Source organism: Tachypleus tridentatus, chromosome 10 (assembly GCF_004210375.1).
Source record: "Tachypleus tridentatus isolate NWPU-2018 chromosome 10, ASM421037v1, whole genome shotgun sequence".
NCBI lineage: Eukaryota > Metazoa > Arthropoda > Merostomata > Xiphosura > Limulidae > Tachypleus > Tachypleus tridentatus.
The window spans coordinates 129,170,183-129,194,421 of record NC_134834.1 but is presented as its reverse complement, the minus strand read 5'-3'; the positions used below and the strand labels follow the sequence as shown (position 1 = coordinate 129,194,421).

Below are 24,239 nucleotides of genomic sequence, written 5' to 3'. Positions count from 1 at the left end.
CGACTAGATAATCAGAGACTCGTCTTGAGAGATGGAACGATGGCGATCTACTCAGTGAATCCTGGTTTCTGCAAGTACGCGCATTGCATTTTCTTTTTGTGCATATTAAAGACTGTTCATTTAACTAACCTGCAACAGTTTTATTTTCCCAAAATAAATTTTAAGCGAATTTTGAAATGCAGATCAAATTTCCTTCTCGATCTTTGTATTAATAGTAGTTTTATATTATACTCGTTTCACAAAAAAAAAAAAAAACACAAAATTATGATGTCCAATATTTTTACCTCACGTTCGTTTTTTTCTTTTTTCTTTTAGCATAAGGCTACGCAATAAATTACTTTTGCCGTGCACATTGCGGTGAATTGAACCCCGGACTTTAGCGTTTTAAGGTACGAAACTTATAGTTATCCCACCAGAGAGGTTTTGTTTGTTTTAAATTTCGCGCAAAGCTATACAAGGGCTATCTGCCCTAGCCGTCCTTAATTTAGCAGTGTAAGACTAGAGGGAAGTCAGCTAGTCTTCACCACTCACCGCCAACTCACCACTAAGGCTTCTGAATTTATTTACTTTTGTCTAAGCTCCGTAAATTTTTTTATGGTAAATAAGAACTTTTTGGTTTTATTTACTTGTTTGAATTGTGGATAACAACCTTTTTTTTGTCGTAATTTAAACACTATAAAACACATTTTGCTAACCCCCTGTTGGACAGCATTAAGTCTACGAATTACAACGCTACAATCAGGGGCTCGATTGCATGTTCCGCAGTCTTACAATCTAAGGGTCGCTGGTTCGAATCCCTATCCCATCAAACATGCTCGTCCTTTCAGTCATCAGAACGTTATAAAGCCATGGTGAATCCCACTATTCGTTAGTTTAAGAGTTGGTGGTGGATGATGATGACAAACTGACTTTCCTCTAGTCTTTCACTGCTTAATTACTTAAGGCTATCGTAGATAGCCCTCGTGTAGCGTTGCTCCAAATTAAAAAACAACAACAAATAAACACATTTTGTTTGCTCAGAAAAAGTGAAACGTTAGTGTCTATATGACGTTAGAGCTTTGTTTATGACGCATAATTTGGTCTAGTCATGACCTAAAATTCGGAATAATAGACGAGTTGCAGTTATGTCACGCAATCACGGAATATAAACTTATGCCGTCATGATGGTAGGCTAGACGCCACATCAGTGCGCCTCAGTTAGCTGATCAGCAGTTCGTTTCTCATAACAGTTCTGAATTATTTTGACCATGGTGACTACATGCATAGCTGTTGGTTGTCAGAACAGACAAGACCAAGATCCAGGAAAGAGCTTTCACCGTTTTCCGACGGATCCTGAGCGTAGATCTCGATGGGTCGCTGCAGTAAAGCGAGAAGGTTGGCAGCCCACCAGAGCGAGTCGTGTCTGCAGCGACCATTTCATTTTGAATAAGTAACCTCTATTTATGCAGGAGATAATAAATATATAGTTTAGATTACAAATATAGGAGGGTTCTGAAACCACAAACAATATGCAATCGTTCTATAGTTGTGTTGAAGCTGTACAAATATAATATTATATTCTTTTACTTTTATAAAGAGGGGGAGAAGGGAGGGCTGCATAAACAGTCATAAACAAAATAGTTCTTGATAGGTCACAAAAAAACTATTATAAAATTCTATCCCATTATTATTGTTTAGCTTAACATGCATCACGAAAATGTATTGTATAAAATTTACTTTTTATTTAAAAGAACGATACATAAACAACTCGGTTGCTCTTGCCTCTTGGTTACAGTTTTCTTGTTTAATCAATAACAGTTAATGATTCACTTTTATTTAAATAAGAAAAAATTCAGACTGCAAGTTATTTACATATATTATTATATACTGGTACTTGTGTATTTGTCAACTTATATATATGAAAACAGCTAATTGTCACAAAATTATGTAATATATTTGTTTTTGTATTACAGGTAAGAGTGATGACCCCCTTTCCCCAAACTACGTTCCTTCACAGTTCCAATATGTGTCTTCCCCACAGAAGAAAAAGTCAAAAGTCGCTCTGGAAACATTCAACAGAAGATTAGCCTCCAAAAAGCGAAGAAGATGTGGTGGGTTTTTAATTGTCAAACGTCCGTTAAAACCATAAAAAAATGTTTATTTCAGTAACCTATGATGTGTTTGATTTTTGAGTATTTTTTCATATAAGTATGTCCTTTGTAACTTAATGTTTAGGTTTCTGATAATCATTTAATAAACATGAATATATATAAATCAATCACAAGTAGTTTTCATTTTGTTTCAGTGGTGTCCCAGAGTGAAAGTGACCAGTCTCTGCTGTCCATGTTTGCTTCTGTTCTCTTTGGAAGCTGTTGATGAACAGGAAGGTGGACCTCAAATTCCAGACATAGCCAGAGAGATCTCCATACAGACTGATCCTAGTGTGACTGATATTGAAGCTTTACAGATAGAGTGTCAGCAATTGAGAACTGAAAATATTGCTCTCCGTGAAAAACTTGACAGTATTTCATTTGATCAAAAATCTTTAGAAAAAGATGACAAAAAGGTAAATGTTCTCACAGGTCTGAACTCATATGCAATTCTGATGTGTTTGTATAATCTCCTGAGTACTGTATTAAGGCCAATGGAATCTCTGAGTGTGTTTCAACAAATACTGATAACACTGTTAAGATTGAGATTCAACATGAATATGCAATACTTAGGTTTTCTGTACAGTGTGCGTTCTTCAAAAATGTCCAGGTTGTTTCAGACAGTTACTGATGTGATATATGCTCGTTTAGTTCCAGCAACCATTTTCTGACCAGATCGTAATCTATTTTGCAAAACTATCCCCACCTGTTTCCAGAGAACATTTCCAAAATGTACATGTATCATTGATTGTTTTAAAATTTGTATTGAGAAACCCTCTGATTTTAAAGCAAGAACTCAGACATATTCCGATTACAAGTCACATGATACAGCAAAATATTTTATTGGTATTTCACCACAAGGAGTAATTATTTTTATATCCAAAGGCTATGGAGGCAGAGCAAGTGACAAATTCATAAGAGAAGATTCTGGGTTTCTTAACAACATCCATCCAGGTGACACAATATTGGCCGAAAGAGGGTTTGATCTAAAAGATACATTTGGCTACTATGGTGCTAAATTGGAAATTCCAACATTTAGAAAAGGTAAAAAGCAACTGTATGCTGTGGATATTGAAAAAACCAGACAAATAGCATCAGTTAGAATCCATGTAGAACGCGTCAAAGGTGTTACCAGACAAAAGTACACAATGTTGGAATCAATTATTCCAGTTACTGCTGTACATGGTGTTGATGTTGACAACATAAACAATCTTGATATATTGTGCATGTTTCCTGTGCTTTGGTGAATATGTGTCCTTCTGTTATTCCGAAATATTAGTAAATTATGTTTTATATCCCAGTAACATGTTATAGTTTCAGTAGTTATGTTTGTGCCAAGTAAATGTTTGGAGGTATTTGACTTTTATTTTTTCAAGTGAAAAAGAAAACTGGAAACCTGCATACACAAATAAAAATAAATATTGCAATATATCATATGTATTTATTTATGCTCACAAAAGTAAAATTGTCATACCCAGCCAGGTCATAAAAGATTACAATTTCCACATTTATCACTTAATATTTATTGGGCCCCGCATGGCCAAGTGTGCGACTCGTAATCCGAGGGTCGTGGGTTCGCATCTCCGTCGCGCCAAACATGCTCGCCCTTTCAGCCGTGGGGGTATTATAATGGTAGGTCAATCCCACTGTTCGTTGGTAAAAAGAGTAGCCCAAGAGTTGGCGGTGATGACTAGCTGCCTTCCCTCTAGTCTTACACTGCTAAATTAGGGACGGCTAGCACAGATAGCCCTCGAGTAGCTTTGTGCGAAATTCAAAAAACAAACAAACAAACTTAATATTTATCAGATATGGGTCGACTTTCATGGCACTGATTTTATCAATATAACGATCCCGATGATTATGAGTCATGCCTTTTACATAATCAGATAAACGTATAGGTCCATTCATATTGAAGATGGATCTGATATGACTAATGACAACTTTTACACAGTTCTCAATCTATGCATCCTTACATACGGTCGACTGTGCTGCCTGGTGATGTTTCCTACCAATATGGCGTCACCATTGAAACACGTGATTAGTGACGTCACATGTAAAGCCACTGTATTTGTGAACATTTTGCCACGTGCTACAAAGAGAGCAAAAGAAAATAGTTGAAGCAGCCCTTGACATATAAAGCCTGCAGTTTTGGGTTCGAACAAGGTCAAGGAGTATTATTGGTGTTTCCAAATGGTGTATCATAAAAATAAGATTAAGGGGTAATGGCATTACTGTCATCTAAGTGGGTAAGAAGTGATACCTCTCCACGCGTAGTTGATTTCAAAGCAGTTCGATATATCTTTGAATCAGGTAAGCCTAACGTTGTATTTCTAATCTAAAATTACTAGCCTAGAAATAGCGTTAAAAAGTGGATCATTTTCTTCGAAAGTTTGATACTGGACATGAATTTGACGAAATGAAGAATGCCAGAGTATGAAAAATGGAAACTTGAGGTTTAATTTGTGTATTTGAAAAGGAAAAATTCCAGTATTAACATAATTAAAAGTTGAATTTTGTTTTCAAGTGTAAATGCGAGACGTTATAAATTTTTGTATTGTTATACGCTCTTCTTTACTTACATTGTAGTGTATGAGTTATGTAAACCAGTTGTTTTGGATTTTTTTCTATATGAAGATTGATTTTTATTTCTACAAAATGTAACGTAAAAACTTAATACTAACAGTCAAGTCTTAGTTCATATTCATAACAATGAACCATTTGATTCTTATAAAGTTAAAGGCTATCCTTTCATACCCAACCTTTGAAATTTTAAAAATTTAAACAGTTTTAAGCTGATTTTATACTTTTTTAGGAAATAATTGATTCCACTGTTTAAAGTCCTTACTTTGTAAATTGCTGCCCTCAACTGTTGCTGACAGTAACTTATTCAATAAATCAATCGCTATAATAGAAGTATAGAACTGTTTTAACTGTAACTAAGTTTTATTTTCCCAATTTTAAACTTTTGTTCTCTCTTCATGCCATCTCGGGACATTGTACAAAGAAATCAAAACTGAAAGAAGCTTTCATACATTTGATCCAACAGTTAATTTTGTAAAGTTAAATAAGTTTACTGCTTTTTTCCTCCCTTCTTAAGAGAGAATAGATTATAACTCTTCCCTAAAGGATAATCTTTGGAATCATTCTAGGATCTATTCAACCTTTTTGCATTAAGTGTGTGTGTGTGTATACATATAAGGAGACTTAAACTGTACACAGTTTTACAAATGGGTCCTAATTAGTGTTTTGTATACAGATAATTAATTCCTTATCTTGTAATTACTTTGCCTTTATATACATCCTAAGTATCTTTACCTGTAATTACTAGCAACAGAGTACTATTTTTTTAATTTTTTTATGGCTTATGTGACTTATCCACCTCTATGCAAGAATTTTTTCCTTTGGTCATTTCCCATAAAACCTTCAACACCTTAATCAGGTCCTCTCTGACTTTTCTTTTTAGAAAAAATAAAACAATTCAGAGATCTTAATTTGCCTTTGTATTAAGACCTTTCCATATATCATCCTATTAGCTCTTCTTTGAACTCTTTCCACAAATTCAGTCTCTTTTAATTTAAGTCATTCTGTAATGGGATATACAATATTTTTGTATAGTCTTAATCTACCTTTTTATTTTATTTTGTATTACTTTTTTGAAGACATCCTGAAAAGTTGTTTGTGTTGTAATATTAGATTTGTTGGTTTTGGAAGTGAGAACTTAATTACATCAGGTAAATTCTTTCAAAAGTGTGTTTGTTTCCAAGTAAGAATCTAATTAGGTAGGTAAGTTGGTAATTATAGCTTCTATTTTTCAAGTTAAAAAATTACATATTGGTGCAAGAACTTTGGTATTTCATTGCATAAAAATGTCTTATTAGAAAGAAATGGTTCTATTTTAACAAAACAATTGTCAAACACATTTTTCATTCACATACAAGAAACTACAAATTTTCAAAAAAATATTGAAAAATATAAAAAAAACATACTTATATGAAACAAAACACTACAATTTAGTCTGAATACAAAACAAAAAGTATGATGATTCAATTTATGTAAAAAAAACCAAAAAACTCGGCAATTGCCAACAATTGAAACATTGTTCAAAAAAATGTCTTCAATATTTATAAAAATTGAAGAAATTTTGATGGCTGACTTCATTTGATTACAACATTCAAGTCTTATAGTTATCATTTTTCACAATGTATGCATCTTGTGCTTTATCAGAGTAATGCCAAATTTTTGTAAAACTGTGTATTTATGAATAACAATGCAGTATCAAAAGTTAGTTTGTTTTAAGGTGATCACGGAGGTGAGACATTATTTTGGATACTTCTGTAATACCTCAAAATTTTTAGTACAATTTGGAGTACCTAAGAGTTTAAGGTCATCATCTTTCATTACTAATTTACTATTTATTTTCTTATCTGTATCATTAATGTCAATAAAAATGAGCAAAAACCTCCACACTGATCCCCAAGGTATTTCACTTATAACATGGATCCACTTTAACTGTATTCTATTAAGATCAACCTTTTGATTTCATTGATTCAACCATGCTACAAGCCAGTTAATTTGTTTTTTCCAAACTTTTCCCTCTTCAGATAAAAAAGAACATCATTAAGAAAAGATAACAGTTTGTAAGGCAAAAGTTCCCTTTTGTTCAACCATGTACAATGATTTCATAAACCTCATTTAAATCAAACAATCTAGGCCTTGTCACTCCAAAAGTGAAACAAGCTAATTTCCAGGATAACTCCTGTTAAAAGTAGGAGTAACATAAATAATTTGCTGATCCTTAAGCACCTACTCACTTTCTATAGGTCTATCAAAAATGAAAGAGACCTACATATCTGATCTTTGGCTTGCTTTAAGATTCTGAGAAAATGTTTGGTTTTAGTGTTTTATTTGGTTTTGATCTTTCTAGACATCTTTGTTCAATTCTAATTTGCTCATGGTTTATTCAGGGCCGGGAATGTTACTCTCCTCTTTTAATAACAGATAGAAAATCAAGAATGTACCACCTCAAAACGACAGTAACTTGAACTTGCAATCTAATATTATTTCTAATGTTATAACTTTAGACTGAGTTACTTGCAGTAACTGAAATTGTCTGTTGCTAACATTCTTATTAATTTGTACTCTAATAACTACTTGTAAACTTTATTAATTGCAAAATAATACTTGCACAGAAAAAATAATTGCAATTAGATAACAAGTATTACTAGTTCCATTTTCTCAGTTTTAATGAAATACATCTCTTAACTCTCTCCTGTATGACAAATTTACTAATTATGCCTCTATCAATATTATTAATGCAAGTGGGGAGAAAAAAGCAAAAGTGCAAGTAACAGATTCAGAATGGCAAGGGTTCATTAATAACTTATTTTCTCTTATTCTGTAGAAAATATAGATCATGTTTTATCCATGTAACATTTTCCCTCAGTCCAGAAAATCATTTGGATAATTCTGCTTTTTCAAACTCTTTCCAGTAAATCAATCTCTTTTCTTAATAAGAGACCATATCTGTGCAGTATTCCATTTGAAATATTAGTGAGTTGTTTTAAACTTTTTTTTTTTTAAATTTAAACCTATATTTATGTAAATAATCCTAAAAATCTTTAGGATCTGTTAGTGGTGTACTAATCTTGGATTGTCATAATTTTCCTTGAAGTAATCCTTCCGGAACCTCAGAAGAAGAAAATCAACCGATAGTATTACAAAGCATTGCATTATCATTTCTGTGCTTGACTTAGCTTTAACCAAAAGAAAGAGACTGGAAAGAAGGTTGTAATTGGTTACAATCTTTATTATAAAAAAAAAAGAAAAGAAAAGCCACAATCAAAGTATAGTTTTTAAATATTGTTTCATTGTGAAGTATGCTACTACGATATAAGGTGAATGTTCATCCTAATCTGTTCAACTTAGATTTAATAAACTTTGCAACCATACAGTTAATATTGCCTATTCTGTCAAATCATCAGACATGGGGAGCCGTGAGGTGATGTGTATGTCTTCGCTACACTCAAACCCTTGTACAACTTGGAGAACAACTGGTTGGTATAGGATTCAATAATAAACATTAGTGTATTGACAATATTGTTGCCTTAACTGAAGTTTTGAGAAACTTTCCTTGTGCCTATAAATATAACCAGTATGATATGTCAAGAGACTATATATATTATTGGTTTGCTACAGTTGGTATACTATAAACCTAGGAAGCTGTGACTGTACATGTTATGTACATTCTGAAATTGGTGACAGCATGATATTCTGAAAGTTCATAGTTCTGGTAGGTCAGTATTCTACAAATGTAGATCTTGAGTCATTTTAGTTGTTGTAGTGCATAAACAGTAGTATATATATAATGTTATATTAGGGACACAAGCAAACAGCATTTTAATGTATATTTGTAATAATTTCAGAGACCTATATTATTGTTACCCTTAATTAAAGCTCTTTAAATCAATCTTTTGAAAAATTATGTAAACACTTTAATATGATTTATAGAAACAGGATGAAAAGTTAAATAATGATAAGGAAAATAAAGCAAATTCCAATACTAGTGGCAGAAATATTTTGGAATACCAAGCACTTGAAATATCTATCATAAATTATCTAGTAGAATTTTTTTTTGAAAATTGGATCCTTGAAATAGTAGTTTATTCCCCCCAAGTTGGCCAAACCTTGTGAAATGCCATCAGGATTATGGTTGAAAATACCATTAACAATCAAGGTATTTAACTACTAAGTCAGTACATTCTAATAATTGGAAAGGCTTCATATGACATTCCATACTTATAATTAAACTTGTATGTTAAATAAGCAGCATTACTTAGTGGGTTAGTTTTAGTTTTGGTCTAAATATGGAGACAAAGTGTTAGCTTGCTTTGATCAAAAACTAATTAAAATTGTCATTGCAGTAGCTTTTTTTGTCTTTATAAAATGGAAGATTTTTAAAGTAATTTATGTTTATTTGGACCTACAAAAATTGGTTTTGCTACCTCTAGATTATTTGATGAGAACTAAGTCATTTTGTCTCTGTACCTTCTTTCAACAAGCACATCACGCAACTATAAACACTTGAAAGGTTAAATAATGTAACTTCCTTTAGATTCACACAATATTTTTTTATTATTAAAGGTTATTACAATGAGAAAAACTCCTCCATTGTTTTCAAGTAATTTCATTTTTTCCGAATTTTACCTAAATATTTATATCGTTGGACTCCTTTTATATTTTATGTAAAAAGAGTGAAGTTTGAACAGTACAAATATGCAAAATGATAAAATTACAGCTGCTACTCTAACATTTGTTAAATCTGTTTTCTATCCTTCTTTTAATAAAACATATTTGCTAGTTACTTCTTTATTGTTTTGAGCAAGTAATTAAACTAAAACAAAATATACGCATATCCAGAACTTCTCTCATATACAAGTAACAATTGTATGAACTTGTTTATTCTATATGTAGAATTATTGTTTATGGCTGTTAAAGTATTTTAAACTTTAATGCTGTGACAGTTTAAATACATTAACTTTACAAATAAATTCTGTGCATGTTACAGTAAATTCATCATTCTTATACTTCAGTGGTTTTGATGCACATGTTGTATGTTTGTGATTTAAAATAAAATTATTATTGCATGGTAATTTACTTTTAACAAATTTATTTTGAGCTAAATATCTTAAAGTAAGCTGATGGAATGCAAATGGTATGTTTTTGTGAAATACTTTCTTAACTAATTTATAATATTTTTAGGGATCAAATTGGAGGCAAAGCCACAGGTAGTTGCTATGGCAGCAACATTATATCATCGTTTCTTTGAAGAGTGTAATCCTGAAGATTATGATCACTATGTAGGTAGTACTTGTGTTTCTAAAATAATGTCAGTTATGTTGATACTTGTATATTTGTATTATCAATGTACATCAGTGAAATTTGCATGGAACCATAAGTTTTTGATATCTTGCTTTTAAAGTGAAATATTTAAGTAAAATCTTGGCTTTCACTTTTTATTGTATTGCAGGTCTTGACAAATATTTTCAGATCCATCTTTTCTTAAAACAATTGTGCCATTATAATTCTAGACAATGATTTACATGTTTTGGAGAAATAAATCTTGGAAATTAATCTTGGTCTGCAAAAGCTCAGTGTTGCACGATATCTGGGGTTTTTGCATGCGGATCTGATGTTTAAAGCGTGCGTTGGCTGGTTCAAGCCTGGTCTTGCCTCTCTTATTTTTAGCTGTTAAGACAGTAATACAAAATATTTGTATTATGGACAACTTTATTTGACTAGTAATTAAAAATTTATAGAAATGCACAATACTCGTTAAGATTTGTAAAGGATTTCACTCCAGTTGTCATTCTCTGTTCTTTGCTGCATAGTGGGCATCATTTAACCATAGATGGATGTTCAGGTTGTGTTGGAGTGTTGCCCAGTCATGCAATGTCCTCTTCCCTATAGACAGTTAATATTTTCAGTCTGTTTTAACGAAGGCTTTTTCATTATAATTCCAAAGCATAAATTTGTACTAATATTTTAATTTACTTTCATAGACTTTATAGGATGCAAATGTGCTTCTATGTCTATAGAGAAAAGTACTGAACTTTAGGAGCTATATACTTGTGTTAGCAATTAAGTTAATCTAAAACAGGAATGGACAGTTGAAAGAGGAAGTATTATAACAGGAAAAGTGAAATTGTACTTGTGTATTTCACAACCTTTGCAGAAATGGAGCATGAAAGAATAAGTGACCGATCAATACTTGACTTCTGTGATAATGATTGTAACAACTTCTATAATTTTTCATGATAATATGATTGAATGACTGTTTAGAAAAAAAAATCAAAAGAAGGAAGTTTAATATATTGAAAAATGTTTAGATTAAACAATGGGCCAACTGGTGAGATACGCTAGTGCCTCAATTATCTGCTTTTTCTGTTATCCATGATTATTTATTTTCTCTGGATCAACACAGTTTGTCAAGGCAGTAGTGTATACTTATAATTGGATGCTATAACTATAAATTATATCTATATTTATGCAATAAAACTTGGACATTATATGGGTATTAAGAGTATTTAAAATGGGAAATTTGGAACAAATAAGTGTAACTTGATACAGAGAGGTGAAGATCAATAACTTAATTAAACATTTACTTTTGAAATTGAAAAATTAAAACTTGTATAACATTAAAATTGGAATTGTTAGTTTTAAATTTTGATGCCATTTTTATTGATAAACAAGGAGTTTAAATGTTGATATAGTTCTGTTAAAACAGTGTGACATGTCCACTTTAACATACCAGTATCCAAAAGGGTAAATGACAAAAAAGAAATTGCAAAACACCTTTATCTCTTCTCCAACTTTACCTGCATCATGAAGAAAGGTTTCCCAGAAGATTTACAATAATTCTTATCACTGAGATACTTTGCTCAAGTGTTCTAAATAAAAACTAAAAGGAAGCTTTTTATACAAACCGAGTAAAGAGGGCATATTGGTATAGGTGGAGAGTCACAATATTCAAGTTGCTAAAGTAATCAGTGATGTCGAGAAACCCACTTGTTGAGAAATTTATATGCAAAAACGGCTCGTTTGGGTTGAGAAAATATTTTACATAGAAGAGCGAACAACGTTTCAACCTTCTTCGGTCATCGTCAGGTTTTGCATATAAATTTCTCAAGTTGCTGAAGGTTATATATTGGGCAGTAATAATTTGAGTAAGCATGGTAGAGTTCATATCAATGGTTAAATGAGCAAAGATGAGAAAATATGGTACTTTTATAGGTGTGGTATAGTCAATTAAATCCAATTTCCTTTTTTTAGCTTAAAAGTATAGAATTTTTAGTTAAATTAAAGTTTTTAAGATACATGCCATGTACATGTTAACTATTCTTCATAAGACATTGTCTCATATCTATAGAGGTTTGTTGGAAACTCAAAGTAAAATTTACTAAACTGAAATAAACAACTGTCTTACAGTAACTTGCAGACTTATTCAGCAGTTAACAGAATCACTGAGTAATTAGCTAACTAATTGACTCAAGATTAGTAATCAATTTACTGAAGTTTAACTCGTGTTTTATGCTGCTTAAATTGTTCTAAACCATTGGAGAAAATTCCACATGCTCATAACATGGGATAAGACTTCATTTTGGCCAAACAATAATACAAATATCTCAATATATAATAATACAATAACATTAACAGTATGTTACACCAAAGTTATACCTGTGCACAATTACCTGATATTCATTAAAAAAAAATAAAAAAATAGCTCTATGGATCTTTCATTCAGGTGTAGCAATTTGTTACATGTGAAATAAAGGAAGATGCACTGTTTTTTAAGTCATAATAAAACTTGAGTTAAACAGCATTTCTGAATTGTGGTAAGAGGGATGAAATATAAAACCTTTTGCCTAGTGGAAAGACTGTTCCCTAATGTATGTTTTAATGTGAATTATTCGGTTGGAAAGTGAAATCCTTTTTAATGTAACTAATGCAACAGAATTGACAACTTGCAATTGATAGGCAGAAGAATGTAGTGAAAATAGATGAAACTGTCATAGCAAGTTTTGACTTCCTCAAGGTATGAGCAAAATCTTAACTAAAAGCATCAATACTAAATTTACAATACATACACTCTGTGGCTGATTCAGAAAATACAGCACTACGATGCAGAAATATTTCTGATCTATGTGACAGTCATAAAGCATCTCCCAAAATACAACATTAAGAAACATACAGCTCATATACTCCATAAAACAATAAGTATCTTGACCAGTAAATCTACAGAAAGAAACCTACCTTAGACCAAAATTTGTACACAATCTTGACCAGATTTAGTGTTATAAAATTAAAATTTGGAAAAATGCAATTTTTTTTATAACAAATATATACTATAGAATATTAAGATACTACAGTAGAACAGTGATATTTATTAATACATAGGTATTAATTTGTATAAAATATTGAGTCTTCTGTAATTGTTTATTTCAACTGAGTTGCAAAATTATTGTTGTTTGGCCCTGTCATTTGAATTTTTTAAATAGATATAGGAACTTTGTCTAATTTATGTGAGAAATGTCGGATCTAAAAACAAAATCTTGAATTAGTATGTACTCGCTTAATTTTGTTTTAGTCAAAAACAACAGTTATCGGTCAAGTATTCTTTTGGGAAACAGTTTGTCATCATGATGATAATGTGAGAACTTGCTTGCAATTGACCTTATAATAGTGCTAAATGTAGTTATTAAGATGCACATAACTGAATTTATTTGCTTGTGCAGGTAACTCACAAGCTCTATAGGCTTATTCAATCTTAAAATATCATTATTTATGCTATATTTGTTTCTTTTGCTAAGCATAGTTATCATTTTGATAGAAATATTAGAGTAATTTAAAGATACTTTGTTTCTATATACTACTTTTTTAGCTTTAGGAAACTGATTTTTACTTGATACTTATTTAAATTTTTTGTCTTTTGTTATAGCTTATTGCAGCAACATGTCTGTATTTAGCTGGGAAGGTAGAAGAAAATCACCTAAAGATTAGAGATATAGTTAATGTTTTCCACAAGTCAGTAAGAATTATGTTAATTTCATAATATGTATAAAATTTTCTGTATTTGTAACTAGTTAGTGATTTAGTGAGAAAAATGTAAATGTTTGGTGGTTGTGATAAATTTTAATAGGTCCTTATTTTTATGTAACAATTTAATATAATTTGCTTTGTGAATTATTTAATATTTAATTTTGTTGCTTAAATAATTGATTGAGTCTTTCATATTTGATATTCATTTGTATTTTTATTGAGATTTAAGTATATCATTTAAAATTTTCACTTTTTATGAAAAACAGTCGTGATGTTTTATTGTCGTATTCAGGGGGGTTAAGAAGATCTTCACTACATGTGTAGTGAAATGTTTTAGCAGAAATTGTTTTTTCCACAAGGTTTAGATGTTTTCACTTAAGTTGAGAGGCTGATACATTTTGATTACCTAAGTAAATGAAGTTTTTACATAGTGTATATATCTGTGAAATGTAATTGCAAACTGATATGAATATCATTTTGAGATTTTATGTTACCAATGTGAATGGCCTCAAATTTAACCATTAGTAGGAGGTATTGTTTATTACTTCCTTTCTTCTTGTCTTATCAGCTCAAAATTAAGGATTGTTAAGCAGCTTTGTGTGAAGTTATTCATTCTCTTTGTTAGTTCTGAAATATTTGCATGTTTGCTAAAAAAAAATTAACCATATGGTTACCAATTTCATTTTTGGTGCATGTTGCAATATTTTACTGAGTTACATTCAAAATTTAACATGCAACTTTATGACCAGTCTGTGTTGATAAAGTTAGTGTCAAAATTTGATATATATTATCTAATTTTAATTTCTTTGTGTCAAAAAATAGACTTAAAAAAGGTTTTAATTTCAGTTTTGTTGTCACATAATTAAGATAATTTTCTTTATCTCTCTTGTAACTTGAAAACCTTTTTACATATTCTGTATATAGACAGAAACTAGGTTAATTTCTCTGTTCACACATTCTTGTTTCAAATTACACAGGGTCAATTCTATCCTCCCACAATAAATAAATTTTTGCTAAATTCTGATGATGCCATGCCAACCTTCTATACTTAGATTATAGATTTAGAAATCACATACTTACTTGGTAAACCTGTTTATAATCAACCAAAACTTCTCATTTTGAACCATTTAGTGCTGTCAATTTTTGTAAATCACTAATGCAGGGAAAGCCATTATACTGTTGGAAGTTTGAATGTGATAATCAAGGCACTAGTCCAAACAGAAACAAAATTTTCAAACCTTCATACAGTTTTGTTAGAGAGCCAGATCAACTAAAATTATTTTTTTGTGATGTCATTCTAATGATTGATAACTTCTTGGCATTTCAAAATGCAGTCTTTATCTGGGGAATTATTGGCTTTACTTGATATCAAGGAGATTGATCATCTAATAAGCTGTTCCATGTCAGGCCACACCTTTTGATATATAGTGCACTGACTTTGAAGAAATAAGATGTTATACTGTTATGGTTTTTGAATATTTTTATTCTTAATATTATTGTCTGTAGTTATCTTTTTTCAATAATATAAGCTTAGTTAGATTGATCAATACTCAGTCTAGTTCAAGTTTGAAATCTGTGCTTAGTTGTATCCTTTGCCCTATAAGATTAGATTAGGCTTATAATTGTTCTTTGTTATTTTAGAATTACCCATAATTCATGGTACTCTTATATCATAAATTAGGTTAACTATATTGTTTTTCTTTCAATCACACACACACACACACACACACACACACACCTGCAGATTGTCTATGTGCTGCACTTCTTTTTTATTTTAGAATTACCCATAATTCATGTTACTATTATATCATAAATTATATATATATGTTATTGTCAATATGCACTTAATTTTACAGTATAATATCTATTTTATTTCTGTTATTATTTACCTTTTATACTTAATATTAACTTCTTGTTTGTGTGGAATCCTGCAACTAGGATCCACACAATTTTTTTTCCCCCAATGTTGTATGCATTTTTGTCAGGTTAAGGCTTTTTAATTAGAACTTACTGATACTGTTTTTTTATACAGTTTGATTAGACTTAACAAGTATCTGTTATTTTCAATTTATCTCCAGTTTATCTTATGGGGTAAATCAGTAATTAGGTTAAATATCTTGGTTTCTTCAACACATCACATCTTGTACATCAGTGATGTCGAAACCACTTGTTGAGAATTTATATGCAAAATCGTTTGTTGAAAATATTTTACACAGAAGGTCAAAGCGTTGTTACTCTTCTATGTAAAATATTTTCTCAACAAACATTTTCATATATCTTAATACATGTTTATTTCAATACACATTTAGTTAAATTTATATTGACTATTTCAATTCTTACAATTAATTTAGTTTGTGAAGACCTTTAGGGTTTAGGCTCTGCATTACTTTCTCCCATTATTGCCTGCCTTCCTCCTACAACTGCCAAACTTGTTTACAATGACTTAAATTTTGTCAGTTTTCTTCCACCTGATTATGGCTTACCTTCCTAGGCTTCTATAATGGAATCTGCTAGGCCTACTTCAGCCTTTTTTTAGCCATGTTTCAAAGTATAATTTTCCCCTCCTTCTCCAGACATTGTTTCATGATGAAGATTGTTTGTTTCCCATTTGGGTAAAGGTACTTGCATGCCTTGCCTTCCCCAGGATTTTATCTCTGGTTGCCATAGCTTACCATAAGGTGGACTTTCTTTCTAATTCTGTGTACTTAGAATCTCTCTTGGCTCTGTCAATCCTATCCAGTTTCTCTCTCCCACCTGATCTTCCCACCTCAGCTTACCCTATTGACTCACCTACAGGAAATGTCTATTTACATCTCCTTTCTTAGACATTTCACCTATATCTAGGGGATTTTTGCAAAATACCTCTTCCTCCTCTCCTTCATGGTGGGGCATTTGCAATTTTCAGGGGTGGGACACTATTTTGTACAATTTTTTTTTTTTTTTAATTCTTTACTTGCCACATCTAATAGGGGCTTGTGGTCAGTTTCTTCTCTACCAGCCCATTTTTGAGATGACTTTTGTGCATTCTGCATCATGTGGGACAGCTGCAATGTTGTATTGTTTTGTTGCTCTTTTATTGTATTCTGAGACATTAAAATCTTTGTTCGTGTTTCATGTACAGCACCTTCCCATTTTCTGTCTGTCCTGCCTATTGGTTTCTCCACTTGTGTTTGTTTGATGCTGATCAAGGTTCTGGATCAATTAATCCTTCCTCAATTTTCTTGGTTCTTTCCCATTTTAATTTGTATTCTTTTAATTGCAACTGGGTAGATAATTTCTGCTGGAATGAGAATGCTTAGGGTGCATGTTTTTGTTTCTTTATTTCTTGGGATACTGTTTTAGGTTTTCTCACCACATGCTTTGGTACACGTTTTGTGCTTTACCCTTCATACTTGTTTTGGTTCCATATGTATTTTCTCAGGTGTCTGCATTTTACCTGACTTCTACATTTTGGAGGAATTTACTGATGTCACTACTTGGACATCTGGCTTCAGTTATCTTCTGAACAGGGGAAGTCATAACATGATTGCTTTGTACACAAGTAGCTTGGGTGGTTTGGTTTTTCCAGTTGGATAAGTTTTTCTTATTACCTCTCAGCCATTTGGAGAATGTCTTAATAAACACCCACCTCTGTTAGGACCATCCATTCTCCTTCTCGAATGTATTTGAGGAAGATCTCTATTATCCACACCATCATGGTACTCTATTTTATAACTAGCAAGGTTCTAATGCATTGGAGGATGTAATTTCTTCAGTAGCACTTGTTCCTTTCAGTCTGACACTTTTTTTTTATCTTTTCAGTAGGCACTACATGACTTGTGGTCTCATGCTTTGGTTCCTTTCAATTCTTCTCGTAACTTTCCTCCTCCCCTCTTCAAGCATATGCATTAGTGGTTGAACATATTCCCCATGTCTTGAAGTTTCTCAGTTTCTCCCCCCTTCCCCTCCAAATCTGGATTTGTTTCTCTTCCCTGATGCTCATCTCCAAAGTTGGGGAGGTGTGGGTAGATCAACAGAAGGCTTCTGAATAATAGTTTGTGCACTAAAAGTCCTACCATGTTAACACCCTGACACTTTTGACAGTCCACTATGCTTTGGTTCGTTTTCTTCCTCTTGTCTGGATTTGACTACTCGCACGTCTTTCCAACTATTTGATGGTGGTAGTGTGTATTGCTTGCCAATAGAGGACTTGTTCTTGTTCCCCTTGTGTTAATAGTGGATCTCCTTTTTAACCCATCAACTTGATGTATGTGTTTTGGTATTTTCATCCTCATTGCAGATTGTCTTTCTGGTTCCAGCACATTTTCTTCCAAGAAATGGCCTCTTGATCCTCAAATTGTTTTATGGCTCCATTTTCTGTGGTTTACTTCTCCATGGGAAGCAGTTGACTCCTTTCTTGATTTGAAGTTACTTCTTTTGTTTTAAATCTCCAATTCATCATCTGCTCGCTCTAGCTATTGAAACATTCAAACAGAACTAGATCCAGTTTATAACTTTAGTTTTTATTTTTCCTTTTATCACTTTTCTTTTCATGGTAATTTTGATTATCCATGTTTTTCTGGGTCAGATCATTCCACTTGAGTCTTTCTGGCCATCTCAGATATGGTTTTCTTGCCTGTTTCTGCTTGATGTGTTCTTTTTCATTCCAGATTGATTTTACTAACCTACACTTTGGGGGCTGTCGTAGAATATTCTTTTAATCAACTTGTATTTTACCATCTTCCACCTTCATACTCTGTTGGATCCATATTACCTTCTGTGGTCCCATACGTGCTCTGGGTTGCCTCGTTGCTTTTTTCTGTTAACTCTATTCCCTACAGTTTTATTCTCTTGCACCACTCCTCTGTTGTTCATGACTAATTTTTCTCTTCCTCCTTTACCCCACGGGTTTAACTTAGTTTCCTTCTTCCTGATGCCTTTACTCCATTCAGGCACCTTTGTTTTACCTGTATCTTAACCTTGTCATCTATTGGAAGTTCTTTGTTTGTGTAGCATTGAAACTACACCTCATACATGTATTTCACATTATCTTCTTTCAGTAGCTGTTTCTTCCTTTTTTGGTTACTATATTCCACCTGTTGCCATCTTTCACTCTTTGGTGAGACAGTGACTGGGTACTGTTTCTTTCTTTTGTTATATATTACTTTTAGGAACCTGCTTCACATTTTGAACAGGTGAGTGTGCTTTTCCATGTATACTTCATTTACTTAGAATTGTACTAAAACTTGCACTGTAAAGCCATGTTGAGTTCACTTTTATAATTTCCATGGCCACAAAATGCACATTTTTCATTACGATCACATAAACTAGGGATGGGGTGTCCCACAAGATCTTTCTTAGGTTATTCCTTATGATATCTTTGCTTCATAAATATGCCATTCTAGATCATACATATCCTTGGATTTCATATGTAAAACAGAAAGGGGTTGCGGCTCATCCCTGTCATTTATAATTGATTAAATTGAGTTTTATATGCTTTTCTTTTGTGGTCACCCCTTGCACTGGCTGTTGTGTTATGTTTCTCCAGCCTTTCCTACTTACTTTTATCCCCCTTTCTTCAAATGGAGTATGGGAATTCTTACCATTTACCAGTTCCAAGCTGCTGGGATGTTTGACCATGGAGATACCATTCTGAATGACAAATGTACAATACAAAAAGTAAGACTTCATTCAGTTGAGAGTAAGGCAGTGGTGTTCTACTGATGTAGATAATGAGATGTTTCCAAATTGACCTCTGCACAGGTTTGTCCAAGGGGGTGTTGTAGCTTTGGCATGAGCCATCATAATATTTGGAGTCCCACATCTTGCACTTACAAGGAAGTTAATTCCTAGCATTTGAGTTTTGGATTTAGAGCTGAACAAATCCAACATATTCTCCACACTCATGTTGTGTGAAAGGAATATCTTATTGTAGCCCAGTATGGATATTGGTTCCTGGCAGTTGAGTTTTGAATTTAGAGTTGAGCAAGTCAACATGGTGTACTTGCATATGTAGTGTACCAGCCTAAATGCAGTTTACCCGTTCAGTTGGGATCACTCATCCCTGCATGGATGTCAGTTCTTAGTGATTTTGGATTTAAATCTGAACCAATCAACATAAGTCCTCATACATGAGCTCAGTGTCCCTGGTCCTTTGCTATATTTGATTTGAATGCACTACCCCTGTATAGTGAGTTATAGTGGGTGCACTTGTTGGTTCCTCCTCATCTTTCTCTTATACTACCCCTCATTGTTATTATGCTGAAGATACTAGTGTATTTCAGGTGGTTCTGGTGCATTTGATTTGAGTAGAATGTATATGTATGTTATTTCACTCAACTTATGTGTCCTGTTTACAGATTGGTGGTGAGATTTCTCCCATCTATCAGCTAAACTTGAGATGCAGATGGTATAATCCTCTTTCCTACCCTTGCATGGATGTTGATTCTCAATGATTGCATTTGGATTGTAGTTAACTTACTGAAGGTGTAATCTTCATCCTTACACCCAAATGGATGTTGGTTTACCATGGTCAAGTTTTGTACATAGTTAACTTGTTGTGAATGGTCTGTTGTGCCCTAGCCACTTGGAGTGCATCCCTTATTTTACCCACGTTCTGTTCATCTTGGATATTGACATTATAATATATTGGGATGAGGATCACTGTTTAATTGTTTTCTTTCTTATTTGGATGTGCTGCTCATAATTTCTTGTCCAGGCCTATTGCACCTTTTCCACATTTGGGTGGAGGTCATTCCTGGTACAGAAATGGTACAGTCTCCCATGTATATTCCTTTTATTAAAGGTTTCGCTGGTTAGGATTCCCTTCAGATTTTTTCAAAGGATGCTTCTACTTTCTCATTTGCAGCAGTCCATCCACTAATTCATTGTAGGATTCTAACCATGTATGTGTGTGGAAGTAAGGTACTCACTTCCACTCTCACTTCTTACCCTTCCTCTCCACTGTCAACTGGTGATTATGTTTCTGCCTAAACGTGAAGTGATAGATAGAATAGCATGGAGAGAGTCACATAGGTGCGTGGCACTACTGTTGGTGGAGGTTTCTTGGATGATAATTTACATGTGAGAATCAGTTAAACCATGTGAACTTAAGGGTGTATGGAAGTGGAAGACTTGGGGCGTGCAAACGTTTTTTTTTTGTTTGTTTTTTTTAAATAATGAGCAGTAATGAACAAAAATAGCTGTTTGTGACTGGAAGTAAGTACCTGTTGGAAATGCATTTTCAATGGAGGAACGTTGTAATATTTGAGTAGATGGTAATGATATAGGTATATATTAGCACAGCATATTTTTGTTTCAGCTTGTTTAGTAAGTTACAACAAATTAACATAATTAGTCAGAGGTTTGGATTTCCTGTTTTTAATGCAATCCTTCCTTGTGATTTTGCTTATTTAACTTCATTAAAATCTATTTGTCATGCAAACAGTTTTTTTAGGGACCAATCCTGCAGCTCGTTGTAAAATATACTCTGTAGTGGAGGTTATCAGAAAAATAATAATTAAATAGCAGGTATTATGTAAATTTGAAAGGAAATTAAAGATACCAAATCTCAATTTAATTTGTTATGAACTTTTATTTCTTGAAAAATCCAAGTCAAACCATGTAATTTTTTAAAAAACTTGAATAATGTTTAATTTCTCTCTAAAGAAGGGTGTAGTAGTAACTTGTTTTTTCAATTTATAGTATCTTTTAATGATTAATTAAAAATAAATGAAAATCTGTGCATTACTGATTCTATATCAAATTTTTTATTTTAACAACTTGTATACCTGCCCTATATCTTTAGCAGAAATCAAAATTAATCTTAGGAAAATAAAACATCCCAGGAAAAGATGAAATTAACAATAGATTAATGAGAAACCTATCCAATGAAATCATAACCCACTAACAGATGTTATTTGTCGTTACTGTTGGAATATTACCATTTGATTTGGAAATCAGCTATTAAGATAATCCCTAAGAAAAAATAACTAATTACAGTATCTGCAGACCCTAAGCTTGCTAAACAATTTTTGTAACTTGATGAATAAATTAGTCACAAATCAATGAAATGGTTATCTAGAAATCAACAATTTACAGAATTTGGCAAACAATGTAAATAAACCATTGATCACCTTATTAGGCTTACCAAAACCAACTATTGCAATTTCAACAGAAAGCATAGAACTTTAGCTACTTTTCTAGACATCCCCAAAAAAACCTTTGATTTGCTATGGCACAGCTATAAACTGATTGATAATCGCATACCTACCCCAACTGTATGCTGGATATCCACCTTTCTTACAGATAGAACAGCTAGTTAAGATCAACAATGCAACTTCCAGGTCTTTTACATTCATAGCCTTTACCCAATATTATACAAGCTCTTTTTTAATTATTTCTAGTTCTCTGCCTTAAACCATACACTTGTGTCTCAGTATGTGACATTTAGGGCTCTAATATCACTCAGTGTAGTGTCAGATTGGTGTAACAAGTATCAGGTAGCCTTCAACCCATCCAAATCCCATGCTGTATAACCTTTTCTTAGGAAAACAGAAGAAAATAGGAGAAAGCTTTATCATTCCCAATTATCCCTTTAACAAATCAGGCTCTGGTTGGGTAGAATATTTTGTAATTGATCAGTGAAAGTTGGTTTTCTCATGATGCTTCTGTTTTTCATCAACACAAACTTGTGTTAATTTGATCTATAGATCCCCACCCCAAGAGGGACCATTCCCTTTCATATTCTGTATTCAAAATTTAAATTACATTTTTTATGTATTAATCAGCCAAAGCTATTTAATCTTTTTTATGTCAAATTTAATAAATTGAGGCCTATCTAAACATTACTGTTGCTGCTAATTTTAAATGTGTTTATTCCCTAACAAGAATTAATTAATAAATTGTTTCAGATCCTGATTATCACTCTAATATATACAACTTGTGTCAATCTTGAACTGGATATTCTTGGTACAGTCTTGGTTCCTTCAATCTTCATACCTACTTGGTCAACATCCCTAGCCACCTTTTTATATTTAAGCCTCCATATATAGCAAGCAGCCTTCTTTAGTTTCAATATCAACCTCTCTTTCTTTCAACAAACTTCTTGTTTCGTATCTGTAGCTTCCCTTAGTCTTGATTTTCCCCTAACGTTTATTACAAGGTATCAACTCTCCTTGAATCATAAAGATTCAACAACATTAAGCTTTGTATTATTTTATCAATGCACTTGAATATCTCGGTTCTTAATTTCTTTGCAGCCTTTGTAACTGCTCAGCCAAATATAAATTGCAGTAGGCCCCCTGTTACCTTTCAGGCCCCTTCTCTAGATCTTTAAGTTTTCAAACCAAAATACTTATAGCCAAAAAATTCAACACAGGCGTCCAGCTGAAATTCTGTGTTCCTGCAATGATATATACATTGAAGAAATGGGAAGAAAAACTTGCAAAAAAAAATAAAAGAACAAAGATAATACAAGACTCATGAAAACACAAAATTCAGCCATTGCAGAGCATGTCACATCAACTGAACACAGAATAAACTGGGAGAAAACTAAAATCATTGGCACAGACAAATTCTGGAAGACATTCCCATTAAATTTAAGACATAGTATATGTTGACATCATATTGATCTTTATGTTGCTCTCTATATTCAATCTAATTATACACTGCAGAACAAAGTTTTGCTTCTTGAACACTGTTGGATGTTCCTTAGATTTTGACTGCTGATCATGAAAATCACATCTAAATTTGTCCATCACATACTGTTTCATCTAAATCTTCAGTTTTGTCATGTTTTTCTTATATTTGTGTCCAAAATTTTTCATTTCTGTAAGAGACCTATGAACAATGTTTTGTGCAGTTTGGGCATTTCCAGGCATGAAATCAGGCCAGGTTGGAAGCTGTTCTGTGGAAGTATGCAGTCCAGACATGTCTGGGCAGGCTGGAGCCAGCTTGACACTGTCTCAGCAGGCTATAAAAGTGGCTTGCATACACGGATGCTGCTCATTGGATTAATATAGACCTTATAGTGTGTGCATGATTGTTTCAGAATATAGCATTGCCTCAGTAGCACTGTAACAAGTAAGTTAGATGTTTTACAGGACAATTGGTGTCAGTCAGTATGTCTCGTCAATGTCGTAACAGCCCGATACATTCTGCTATATTCATTGGCAGTATATGCTTGTTCATCAGAGGCGCTCAATGAAGAAAGCATATCATCTTTACTTTGGCTGTAAATTTGGTGATCAAGACCAGGAATGGGTGCCTCGCATTTGTTGTGCGGAGGCACTCAAAGACAATGCTGTTTGCTGTCCTGATGATATGGCAAGAACAGAAAGACCATGTGACAGACTGTTGCTTCTGTTTGACTAATGTGTTTGGTTTCTCTGCCAAAAACAAGAAGTGAATTGAATACCCTAATCTGCCTTCAGCAACGAGACCCGTGCCACATGAGGACAGTCTTCCAATTCGAAACCAATAAAGGAATGGACTTTAGATGAACCAGATGAAGAAACTGCAATGCAGGGAACTGGC

The 24,239-nt window shown here is 32.8% G+C and overlaps 1 pseudogene across 1 annotated transcript in view; it reads left to right on the top strand.

Annotated features, from left to right (window-relative positions):
* The first annotated feature begins 4,170 nt into the window (after window positions 1-4,170).
* The window catches only part of LOC143228507 (cyclin-Q-like), a 78,102-nt pseudogene continuing 58,033 nt past the window's right edge, over window positions 4,171-24,239 (top strand). Inside the window, exons 1-3 of the transcript XR_013015342.1 lie at window positions 4,171-4,439; window positions 9,888-9,985; window positions 13,624-13,709. The product of XR_013015342.1 is annotated as a cyclin-Q-like (transcript). The remainder of the gene's footprint in view (window positions 4,440-9,887; window positions 9,986-13,623; window positions 13,710-24,239) is intronic.